General features: G+C 35.1%; 1 protein-coding gene across 1 annotated transcript in view; it reads right to left on the reverse strand.

Annotated features, from left to right (window-relative positions):
• Positions 1-13,667, reverse strand: part of lekr1 (Leucine-, glutamate- and lysine-rich protein 1) — a 99,990-nt gene that overhangs the window by 76,172 nt on the left and 10,151 nt on the right. The gene's annotated exons all lie outside the window — the stretch shown is intronic.

A 13,667-nucleotide genomic window follows, 5' to 3' on the forward strand; every position in this document is an offset into this window, starting at 1 on the left:
TACATCGGCAGCTGCTGTCTAAGCTGGAATGAAACCTCACAAGTGAGTGATTTTGAACACTCTTCGTAAAGTAAGCTCCTCATATGAAGCACACAGACGAATCAACAATTTTTACAGATGATGTAAAATAAAACATAAAATGCATAGCTTACAAATATTCAGCCCGCATTTTTGATCCTTTTCACAGAAGTTTCATGGCCCACAGAATATTTTGTTGTAGGAATATCTGAACATGCAATAAAGAAAGAAGAGATTCTCTGATTTTTTTTATGTACTTCTCAAGAATAAACTAAAAAATATATATAAAATAATGTATATTTGACTTATTTGGCCTTTACTTGTACTCAATCTTTGGTAACACTTTATTTTGATGAACATTCTGGTGTTGACTATAAGTAACTTTGCAACTACAGTACATGTCAACTAACTCTCATTAGTGTACCAGTACAAATAAACTTTTTATTGTGATGGTCCTCCAACAGACTATTCTACACTGACTATGACTATTATTGACTATTAATAAAACGGACTATTGCAACTACGTCAACTTATTCGAACCTTAACCCAACCAGTCTACTAGTACTCTACTAACACTCTAATGAGAGTTAGTAGGTGCAACATTACTTATAGTCAACAGAGTGTGTTAAAGGGCCCATCAAAATAAAGTGAAACCCAATCTTTTGATGGAGATTTACTTAGTAGGCCTTACATTTATGTTCTGTTTTGGCTTAGTTTCTTTGTGTTTTAGTTCTGTTCCTGTTTGCCCTATAATTTGACCCAGTTTCCAAGTGTGTTTGATTAATGATTGCGTTCACCCGTCATTTGTTAATGACCTCATTTAGTCAGTAGCTGCGTCCCAATTCGCATACTATCCGTCCTAAATAGACCCGGATGGTCTACAGTCAGAATCTGAAGTGCGGGTCGATGCACACTCCAACAGACGATATTACCCACAACCCATCGCGCGTTGGACAAAGATTTGATTAGAACTACAAACACGAGTGAAAGGTGTTAAAAAACTACAGACATGGAGGACGCGCGAGCCCGGCGGTTGTGTAGAGAGGTTTGAGTGATTAACTATCATTATCTAACCATACGAAAATTTATTTATTCAATGTTGTCTACATTATTATATTGTATCTGCAGCAGCACTGTGAACTTTATTAAAGATACGTGTACAGCCATTAACTTAAAATGCATCGTTACATTCAAATTGCAAATTCGACCCACGACTGGCAGACCAACGTGCGACAACATTTCCCTTCGAAATGGTAATAAATTTTAGATTGAAAATTAGAATATTAGAATATTAAAATATTAGATTGAATGGAGGATATTAAGGCCCTGTTTATATCAGAACGATTCCGGGTGAAAACGTAAAAAAACATTTTTTCTGATGTGCCTTTTCGTTTAAACGGCGACGGCGTTTTTGAGGAAACCACCCTCCAGAGTGGAAATCTTAAAAACGCTCCACCGTCGCGTTCCCGTCTAAATGGCAAAAGCGCAAATCTGCTCACGGCGGCTCTCGTCGCGTACGCGTTTACGTCAGTACAGGAAAATAATGACCAACATGTCGGATTATTTGAATTGAATTTATTGACAGGATAGCCCCTTGAGATGCAACATCTCATTTTCAAGGGGGTCCTAAAACATAAGTAATATACAACACAGACAACATAAGACACGACAACATTACAAAACAAGACTACAACAAAAAAAAAAAAAAGCTCAACCTGCTTCTCACACTCTTGTGGGCTTCTACACCCAACATAGTTTCAGTAGTTAGTAGTTTCATTACAGAATCTCATCATCATAAATCGTCAACATAGAGCCAGGTAACAGCAAAATATCCTTAAGTGAATCTCAACCAAGGAAAAATAAATAAATAAATAAAATCAAAAACATAAACAGGTTATTTTAAGATAAGAGAATAGGCATAACCTAAAACGATTGAAAGAAGTAATAGATCTCAAAGAAACAGGAAGATTATTCCAGTCAGAAGGGGCTTTATACAGAAATGACCTACGTCCAGCTACACTAACAGTTTTTGGAACAAAGAAAAAAGGATTTTCCATACGTCGGACCTTCAAGTTGCCCTAACATACAAGAGTCTTTTCTGCAGTTGTACGAATTATTCTCACATAGTATTGAAGGTTGTACACAGGCGCGCGGACTTAGTGTTTTTGTGTGGCAATGCTTCACATCGCCACCTAGCTGTCTGGAGTTCATACAACATTGAAATTTACACACTTTTGTGTCACCATATACACGCAGATTTCACAACCATTTCGCTCGTCTCGACGCGGAATAAAAAGTGAAAACGCAACGCCACTTTTGCGTTTTCTCTTCGGATCGTTTCCGTGTAAACATAGCCTAACTGTGACGAGATGATTGACAGGACAGTTTACGGCGATGGGATGCACGCGACAGATCTGTCCCTTAAAGATGACGAAGTAGTATGTCCCAAAAGCTTGCCTACTCTTTTGTTACACACTCAAAAGTATGTACTTTTTCCTTCACAAAAATAGTACATACTTTTAGGGCGTACACTGAAAAAAATAATATGCTTTATCTAATCAATAAAATTGTGGCAACATATTACAAGCAATATTATTAATTAAATTGTACAAATTAGAATTAATCAGAATGTTAATTTAATAAATAATATTGCTTGTAATCTGTTGCCACAATTTTATTGATTAGATAAAGCATATTCATTTTTACAGTGTAGTATAAGTATGCGAATTGGGACGCAGCCCGTTTCGTCTTCGTCCGGTCACATCTTTGTTAAGTGAACGTGTCACCCCGTGTTTTTGCCCTGTATCCATTGGATTATTGAATTAAAAAACAATTTCCTTGCATTCTTCGTCTTCGTGCGCTTTCAAGTCTATTCTGCCAACACACATCCAGTCATTGTGATGCAACATCACACCATCCAACACCAAATCAATTAATCAACGATTACTTGTACAATACAGCATCGTGCCAACAGAATTTGCCGTTTCCGCTTCTTTCGGCATGCCGGGAGACCCAGTGAGCGCTCGAACGTGAGGTTTTGATCAGCATTGTGAAGCTGGGGAGCATTAGAGTAATGAACACAGAACAGAGACGTGACTCATGGTCACATTCCCGATCAGTCGACAAGTTCAAAGAGCTGCCGTCTAAATCACCGTCTTACTGAAGGAACCAGGCTACTGAGAAGCAGCTATGTGGACTATGCGCTCTCAAACCTTTGGAAATTTAAAGCAAGCACGCTTTAATCATCGCAAAGACAAACAAAACCTTAACCTTAATCCTAATTAACTGAACTGACATGTACGGTCTGGCTAATTTTATTACTTGGCGCTGATGAGCAAATGAAGCGGTGATGTGAAAACAAGAAAAGAAGAAGCACGCAAATTTCAAAAGGGAAAGAGCCCGTCCTTCCCATCCTAAAGTATTTCCTTGATTATAATCATTGCTATGGCATCATTCACATAAACATCATAAAACACAAACAAGATGAGGTGACACACTAAACCACACACACTCACACTCTCTTTCTCTCAGGGATGTGTGACCCTCTGATGTTATTTCAGTCAGAATGGTTTCATTCATCCGCTTTTCCCCAGGCTCGCCAAAGTTTATGCATTTGTGTCTTGAATGAGATCACAAAACACTCGGCTGGAATATGAAAATCATGTGCATCGTTGTGACAATCTCCTTTCCTTCAAATCCACAACAGGAGGCCTTTATTCTTGTTTACTCTAATGCAGTTTACTGCCGTTGTCATCACAAGCGTTGAGTCCTCAATGTGTGCCTGAAGCTAAACGTGTGGCCTACTCATGTTTTGCCAAACAAGCAAGACACATGAAAGCAGATCAAATGCATATTATGTGCAGGTGGGTGAATGAGGCCTCTGGGTTTGCATACACAAAATATCTTTTGTATTCGCGTCTAGTGTAAGCAGGCGTACGCAAAAATGAAAGCAGGTCCTGGGATTTGAGATGATGAGGCTGACGGGGTGAGGAAAGAAAGGATAGCAAACAGAGCTCACGCTTTACAAACGAATGAACGAGTGAAACGACAATAGAAGCAACCGATAAAAAAAGAAATGAACGGACGAATGGAGGTATGAGCGAAAGAAAGGGTGAAGAAAGAGTGAGCGAGCGTGTGTATTAGCATGATTGGCGCTGACTCAGTTCTCTGTTTGTTTGCTTGGTTGCTCTCAGTAACAGCAGGACAAGCATGTAATCTAACATCTAACATCTAACTTCACGCAAACAAGTCTCTTTCTTTCTTTCTATTTCCACTAATTCAACCCAAATGTCAATTTCTGCACAATGGGGTCCAAAAGACCACGAGTGAAAATTCGTCTATTTTGCATCTGTTTCTAACGTCAATTATATTAAAGTCACTCAGCATGACAATCTGACTTCAAATTTGAATTGAAAAAATGAGCAGGGATGTCAGAATGTATTTGGTGGCGTTTGTCAACTCTCCAGCACTGAGAGGAACATCTGAACATCTCAGTTTTTGCTGCTTAATATTTTTGTGGAAACCATGATAAAAAAAAATGTGTTTAGGACTCTTTGATGAATTGAAATTTCAAAAAAAAAAAAAAAAAAAAAAAAAAAAAAATCGCCGGAAATCGTATTTACGGTCACTTATCTGACATATGATCCTCACATAGATAAAAACACGATGACTTGTTTGGTTTAGTCCTTAGATGCAAGTCATTTTGGATAAAAGCGTCTGCGAAATGACATGTAAATGTAAAAACTTGGGCTGTCAAACACGATTAATCGCATCCAAAATAAAAGTTTGTGTTTACATAATATATATGGGTGCACTGTGTATAATTATTTTGTATATATATATATATATATATATATATATATATATATATATAAAAATACACACGCATGTATATTTAAGAATTTTTTTTATTTATATATAAAATGTAAATAATATAAATATATATACAGAATATACATAAAAATATTTTTTAAACATATACAAGCATGTGTGTGTATTTATATATATATATATATATATATATATATAAAATAATAATACACAGTGCACCCACATATATTATTTAAAAATTATTTATGATTTTAAATAAAAAGTCTTGTGTACAAAATCATTAAGCTCTCATTTATGCGTTGTAAAACGCGATTAATCGCATCCAAAATAAAAGTTTGTGTTTACATAATATGTATGGGTGCACTGTGTATAATTATTTTGTATGTATATATAAATACACACACGCATGTATATTTAAGAAAATTTTTTATTTATATATAAATTGTAAATATTATAAATATATATACAGAATATACATAAAAATATTTCTTAAACATATACAAGCATGTGTGTGTATTTATATATATATATATATATATATATATATAAATAATTATACACAGTGCACCCACATATATTATTTAAACATTATTTATGATTTTAAATAAAAAGTCTTGTATACAAAATCATTAAGCTCTCATTTATGCGTTGTAAAACGTGATTAATCGCATCCAAAATAAAAGTTTGTGTTTACATAATATATATGGGTGCACTGTGTATAATTATTTTGTATATATATATATATATAAATACACACACGCATGTATATTTAAGACATTTTTTTATTTATATATAAAATGTAAGTAATATAAATATATATACAGAATATACATAAAAATATTTCTTAAACATATACAAGCATGTGTGTGTATTTATATATATATATATATATATATATATATATATAAAATAATTATACACAGTGCACCCACATATATTATTTAAACATTATTTATGATTTTAAATAAAAAGTCTTGTGTACAAAATCATTAAGCTCTCATTTTTGTGTAAAAGTCAGAGGCTGTTCTAATGTGTTCAAAGTTTAAAGGTTAGAAAATAAATCTGCTCTTCAAAAGGAGTCATTGAGGTGTCAGGATGGGTTCAACTCCCCGGGAAGTCAGGACGATTTATCTTATCGTATCAATCAATGGATAAGAGTGGGCCATATAATATGGAACTTTGTGGTCATTTTGCTTTGACTTTTTCCTGAAGCCGCAGGTATAAAACTCTAATTATATTGATCTCACAGCCTGGACCGTGTGATGGTCAAAATGGTCACATTTTGGGGCTCCCTGCCAGACAGGAATGTTTCAGATCAGGAGATTTTATGGTAGGAGACAGTTGTGGTCTTTGATTGTATAACACCAGGTGACCGGGTTATCTTTTAATTGCTTGATGTTTTCTGAAACAACTGCAAATGCTGACGCATAGCAGCTACACAGAGAGGAAGGGCCGGGCTGATGCATGCCATAATCCTCATTTTCAATTTAGCAAACGGAGAGCAAACATCTCTTCTGCTCAGAAATCTGTGATTTTAACCAGTAGCAAAAAGACCTCCTAATTTCACCAATGCTAGGTACACTTCAAACATGTACTGTATAAAACTAATTTAAAATACTGGATAATTTAACATCAAATTTCAAATAAAATCAACTATTATTCACTATTTTATACGCAATATAAGGCAATGTAAGGCAGTATTTATTAATAAAATGATTATACTTGATAATTAGCATCTTATTGATAATTAGCATCTTATTTCAAATACTACAAACTATTTTCACTATTTTATGTTTTAACTGTGTAAAACCATATTTTTGTGGTGTTATATTAAAATGCTTATACTTAATAATTAGCATCTTATTTCAAATACAAACTATTTTTCACTATTTTATGTTTTATTTCACTGTGTAAACCATATTTGTGTGGTGTATTAAATTAAAATGCTTATATATTTGATAATTAGCATCTTATTTCAAATACTACAAACTATTCACTATTTTATGTTTTATTTAACTGTGTAAGACCATATTTTGTGGTGTATTATATTAAAATGCTTATACTTGATAATTAGCATCTTATTTCAAATACAAACTATTTTCACTATTTAATGTTTTATTTAAGACCATTTTTGTGGTGTATTATATTAAAATGCGTATACTTGATAATTACCATCTTATTTCAAATACAAACTATTTTCACTATTTAATGTTTTATTTAAGACCATTTTTGTGGTGTATTATATTAAAATGCGTATACTTGATAATTACCATCTTATTTCAAATACTACAAACTATTTTCACTATTTTACTTTTTAACTGTGTAAGACCATATATTGTGGTGTATTATATTAAAATGCTTATACTTGATAATTATTGACTAGTTTGCTCATTTTATTTATTTATAAAACATATAGTTTTACCCAAACAAAATAATTAAGACAAGTTGTTAAAAAACATTAAATATGCAAATTCTGTGCATTTTGGGCACTTTTTGTGTGAAATCATATTTATTTTCTCCATTAAAAGTGTGCTTTCACTTTAATTGAGCATAGCACAACAAAAATAGACTCGGCCCGAACCCGCGCTTCACTGCTGCTCACGCGCCGCTCCTCCGTGCGGTGTGAATGCAGGCCGTATTGTGCCGCAACGCGCCTCAGATGTGCAGTTAGGGTTGCCAACTTTCTGATTTCGAAATTATTTTTGGTTATTGGGTCACTTATTAGGCCTATATTAATTTATAGAATAGCAAAGTATGCCTAATCAATGACTGTACCATGTATTCTAGATATATGAAGGCTATCATGAACCATGGATTTATTTAGTTTACTTTCTTTTTTTTGTTGAATTAATCACGCGATCAGCATGGCTATCTGTTTTCTCCTAAATAAAAGCTCAGTGGTTTATTTCTTGTAAGTGTAGAAATAGGACAAAAGTATTTTAATTTTCATATTATAGTGTAATGTTGATAAAAATATAATTTTGAAATATTCATTTTCATTTATATAGTAGCCTATATAGGCTATATGGATTTTACGTCATAGGAATAATTATATAAATCATTATAACATTATTATAATAATTGTTTGGCATCCTAAAACACCATTGATAATGTAATGTAGACTGAGACTCTCAGAACTAAAAAGATGTTTGAGCCCTCTTTATTTTCCTAGTACAAATCAATGCTTTATCTTTGTTTAACGAGCAGTTCATGGGTTGAAGCTCTTAATTTTGATCTGATCTGATGCATTTAACCTTAAAATGTAAAAAAAAAAAATATTGCGAAATATTGGATATTTTAACTAATTTGCGGTAAAACTAGACGATCACGAGTGGAGTGGCTCAACTGGTGAGGTCTTCATTCATAGTCTGTCTGAGATATATTAGAAGATGTGTCTGTCATGGATTTGCACTGAACTGATTCTCAAAAATACGGAACAAAGGTCGTTCCGTATCAGTTCAATACGGAACAAGACTTTTATGTGACAAATACGGAACGATTCCGTATTATATGGAACGGTTGGCAACCCAATGTGCAGTTTAAATAAGGGGTTAAATGTCATACTTGTTCTGTCAGTGTTATCTAAATGCTAGAAATAGCGGTACGCAAGAAACAGTGCAGGTACGCTTAAGAGTAAAATGTAGAAGTGCTGGTACTGCGTACCGGTGAGTCCCGCCCCACTTGGAGCACTGATTACAGCAGCACATCAGAGGAAAGCGTTTCAGGCAGTTTCCTGATAAAGTGGCATGACGCATGCCTGATTTGAATCTCTAATGCCTTTGTTGAGTCATCAGAGCCTCTTTTCTGACCAAATCAAGAACATCACAAACAGCCCTTTTTAAACCTGCCGGATGCCCTGTAGTGCCCTAGACCTGAACTAGATCCGATATAAATCCAATCCCATCATGCATCAGTTGATCTGTTGACCCTGCCCATGGGTTTAACAGTCTTGTTTAGAGCCCCCTAAATGATACGACGCTGACGGGGTCTTACTCGAGCCCTACAGGGAGACGCAGGGGGTCATTTAAATTCACACACTCACACGACTAAGGGAAGCACTTATCAATAATGAAAGAAGCCGTTGTGTGACCTCTGTCTGAACTCACGCAGAGAGAAAACAGGAACTGCTCCACCGCTCACTGGCTTGGCCACCACATGCATATGAAGTTAAAAAAATGAATCTTTTAACAATAATAATATTACAAAAGACAAGATTTTTTGAAGAGCAGGTAGCACAGCTGGCCTGTCGATCTCTATTAGTTACGGCTCGGCCCTCTCAACATTCATATCTCAAAACTAATTGAAGCCGTCAGACGTGTTTTCACCAAAACAAAAATCTTTTCCATCACCTCGCAAACACGCATTAGCATATAAATAAAGCACGGCCATTCAAAGCATGCTCACACCTTGATACGACAAGTGCACGGTCACATCTGACGATTTTCATCACATTTCAGATGCTGTGCAGACTGCGTTTTGTGTATTTGCAGGGCTGAGGAAAATAGCACACCTATATACTGCCCTCTTCCACTTCCTGCACCAACCGCAGGCCAATAGCGTGTCTTTGTTCGTGCTGTACGTGTACATGTGCATTCATGGCAGCTGATGATGCAAACGCACTAACCCTCACAGAGGTCTATCTGTGCTTATAGAGGCTCACCGCAGACACAGCAGTTGGTAAACATGCGTGCAAGAAGTACCAAGATATCAAGTTCTCTATACAGCTGAGAGAAGGCACGATGAGGAAGTGAAAAACCACCAAATCCAGTACAGTGCTCTGTTGGCCCGATGAATTTATATCATTGCGAAAGCCGCATGCACGTAGACGCACACGTGTGCTGCTCAGTCAGTGGTGTAAAAATGATGCACTGCACCTTTATCTTTATTTGTTTGGTTGAAAGTTCCCTTTTAAGTTCTTCTCAAAGTTCACAGTCGATGCCTTTATTCGCAGCAACCGCCTGTGCCATTCTCACACCTCTCTCTGCCGGATGTTGTTGCCCACTGAACTATCTACATCTACCACATGCTGTCTCTCCCACGATCCATTTACTGCCATCTCACATCTGCCTCTTCCTTTCTCTAGCACAGAGTTTTGCTTTGCGTCACCTCAGAGGGTTCACTAGCAGGTCGCAAAACTGCCTGAGTCAAACCGAAAGTCTCAGCTAGAGCTGTTGTCCACGTCTTTTTCACACAGCGATGCATGGTTTGAACTGTTAACATAAGTACGACTAAGTTTTGAACAATCTTTCAAAATACAAACGGAAGCAACGAGATTAAAAACAGGAGAAGCGCTTTTCTCCCTCAGAACAAATAGTATGAATCACGAGATTAAATAGTGTGCAAAGCATCCGTTCTTTCAAAGGTGGCTGTGATCTTGCATCAGATCTGTCTCAAACTGCTGAAAATAAGCAAGTTAATAACAAAATTAACTTTGTTTTAAAATTAAAATGATCATCTGTGAGTGAGCTGGTTTTAAGTGATCATCACTCATCACTGTAAAAAAATATTGATGGTTTAACTTAAAAAAGTAAGCAACCTGGTTGCCTTAAAATTTTAAGTTCATTGAACTGGAAGAGGTGAGTTAATACAATGAAGGAGAATGATTTAACCATCAGAAACTCAAAATGATATGTTATCTGAACTAAATAAATTATTTAAGTTGATTTGACAAAAGAAAAAATGTTGTGATTACTACACTGTAAAAAAAATATTGTTGGTTTAACTTAAAAAAGTAAGTAACCTGGGTTGCCTTAAAATTTTAAGTTCATTGAACTGGAAAAAGTGAGTTAATAAAATGAAGTAGATTAATTTAATCATCAGAAACTCAAAATAATAAGTTATCCGAACTAAATAAATTATTATAAAGTTGATTTGACAAAAGAAAATGTGTTGTGATAACAAATCTTGAAAATATTTTTTTACAGTGTACCAGTTAAAGGTCATGTGACCTCCATGTGGTGTGTGAAGTAAGTGGTGCTTGCAGTGGCAAAACTCGCCGCTCGGTTGCAAGGATGTGGCACATGATTGCATACAGAACAACATGATATTCTGGTGCTGAGATATGGCTTATTCAGCTGAGATATGGCTTATTCATGAGTGCAGGTGGTTACTAGGGTACTCTATATGGTTGCTATGGTGTGCTTATACAGTGTATGAGATGATATTTAAAGACTAGTTGACAGTCTAATTCAACTCCTTGTTTCTTCTATTTTCTGGAGCTGACATATGGCTTAAAAATGTTGTTTTATGGTTGCTAGTTTGCCCTAAGTGGTTGCTAGGGCGCGGATATGAAGTTAACCTTAAAAGGTTCTATCAGTGCTACGTATTTGGAACCCCTAAAAGGTTCTATACACTCTTAAAAAAAGGGTTCCTCTGGGTTCTATATAGAACCCTGGGGTTCCATACTTGGCCAATGCAAAAAAAATGGTTCTATATAGAACCATTTTGGAGTTCCATATATTTAGAACCATTCTAAATAGAATAATTTCTTCTTAGAGTGTATATAATTATTCCTGTGGTCAAAGCTGAATTTTCAGCGTCACATGACACTTCAGAAATCATTCTAATATGATGATTTGCTGCTCGAAACATTGTTAAAAACAATGTTGCTGCTTAATATTTTTGTAGAAAATCAAGAAATACAGAAATCTATTTGAATACATTTTATAATCTAATTTCTTTAAAGCATGCACATTGCTCAAAAGTAGAAAAGCATGCACACAATGCACAGGAAAGTGTCAAGTCAGCACACCACAGCTCCAACTACATAGCAATTTATTAACAGACTCTCACAGGTTAGTGTGACGAAGAGCCTTTGTGCTTGAAACGTCACCTTTGTGCGAGTCTGTGAAGACATTTTTTGAGGGCGTGGTGTTTCGACTTTAATATAATATTTTGACTAGAACATGAATTTACACTGGCCAAACAAAGCCCGAAAGCAGACAAGTGACTTTGTGTCCTCATTTCAGAAGTCTACCACATAACAAACACACACGCTTCCGCCCGCTGCTCTGTCGTGTCGGGTCTGGAATGTGCTGGATGTGAATGGGCGATCTGGAAGCACGACTGCTGCGCTGTTGGCTTTTTCTCGTGAGCTCACACCAACAACACAACCTGCTATTATTATCAGCAACAGCGGGAGGGAGCGCAGAAATGGGATCCACAATCACACACTCGCTTCGCACCTCTCTCCTCATTCTCCGAATTTCTGTCTGAGCTAAACTACGGAGGCGTAGGTGTTGAGAGGTTCATTTTTGATTGCTGTGGCGGTATAATTATGCCTGGCATCCGCGTCAGCTGGGAGCGAGGACGTACACATGCACGTCTTTCCCACAGTGACTCACGAGGGAAACCAGAGCTGAGGAGTTCAAAGCACGAGGAACTATTCACACGAACACAAATAGATGAACACCAAGTGATCGCACTATCATACGCACACACCATCATCAGGGCATCCCGGCATGCTAAGGTCCTGTAGGAGCCCAAAATGTTAACTCAAAGCACCCCTTTAGATTTTAAAGTCATATTTCAACAACACGTTCACGTATTAATGGTTCTCTGATGTTGGTTAAACGATTAAAAATAAATTTTTTAATCAAGTGTTCCCTTTTGTTTTATGTTCAAATACTTATATTATTGATTAATTGCTATTTCCGTGTAAAAAAAAAAAAACAGTAATCAGGAATTTCATGTCAATAATTTCGTCTGTAAACCCTAAATAACATTCAGTTACTAGAAATTAAGAATTGTTTTTATTTTATAATTACACTGTAAAAATGAACATGCTTTATCTAGTCAATAAAATTGTGGCAACGGATTACAAGCAATATTATTTATTAAATTGAACAAATTAGAATTGAGTAATAGTTAATCAAATTAATATTCTAATTTGTACAATTTAATTAATAATATTGCTTGCCACAGTTTTATTGATTAGATAAAGCATATTATTTTTTTCAGTGTATGTTTTTTGTTTTAATTTATGTTATGTTATATGTTATTTTTTAATATATTGCCTCCAAAAATGTGTAAACCATCTTGGACAATGTAAGATCTTTGATCCATCATTGTTATTTTAGTATCATTGAGTAGTTTTATAATTGAGTATTTTAGCATCATATTATAGTTTGTATTAATATTTTGAACTTAGTATTTTTTTTATAGTTTCTGGTTTCCTTTTAATTTTAGTCAAAGTATTAGTAATTTTGTAGTATTATTTTTTTATAAATATAGTTTTATTAATAGTTATTTCAGTTTTAGTTATTTTAGTAAATCAAGTTAAATTAAGTGAAAATAAGAAATGTTGCCTTGGCTAAAATAAAAATATTATATACAATATAATTTATATTTCAATATAATAAATATTTTATTTCAGTTAGCGTTTATTTTATTTCAAGCAACAATTTTTTTATGGTTTTAATTTTAGTTTCAGTTCACTATAATAGCCCTGGTTCCCATCCACAAAAATGTTGACAACGACAACTGTATAGATGCAAAAGCCGTGTCTGTGTGTCAACAAACAGGCATACCAAAATATATGATTGTACACCAGATATTAAAATGAGTTTTTATGTCACGATCTAACTCACTAACTAGTTCGACTTGTAGGATGACGTGTAAGAGGTGGGTGGATGCTGTATGAACTGAAAGACTGAATATATGTAATGCAGTGGGTGTTGCATTTTCTACATCACTGAATTCATACGTTTCGGGCTGCAGCCGGTGTGAACACGAGAGAAGTGAGAAGCAAGAGGAAAATCTGTGATCATAGTTCATCTGCAGCACTGACAGGTTATAGAATCTAACACCACTTTAAAGGG

The sequence above is a fragment of the Pimephales promelas genome, chromosome 10, assembly GCF_988280905.1.
Source record: "Pimephales promelas chromosome 10, fPimPro1.hap1.1, whole genome shotgun sequence".
Classification (NCBI taxonomy): domain Eukaryota; kingdom Metazoa; phylum Chordata; class Actinopteri; order Cypriniformes; family Leuciscidae; genus Pimephales; species Pimephales promelas.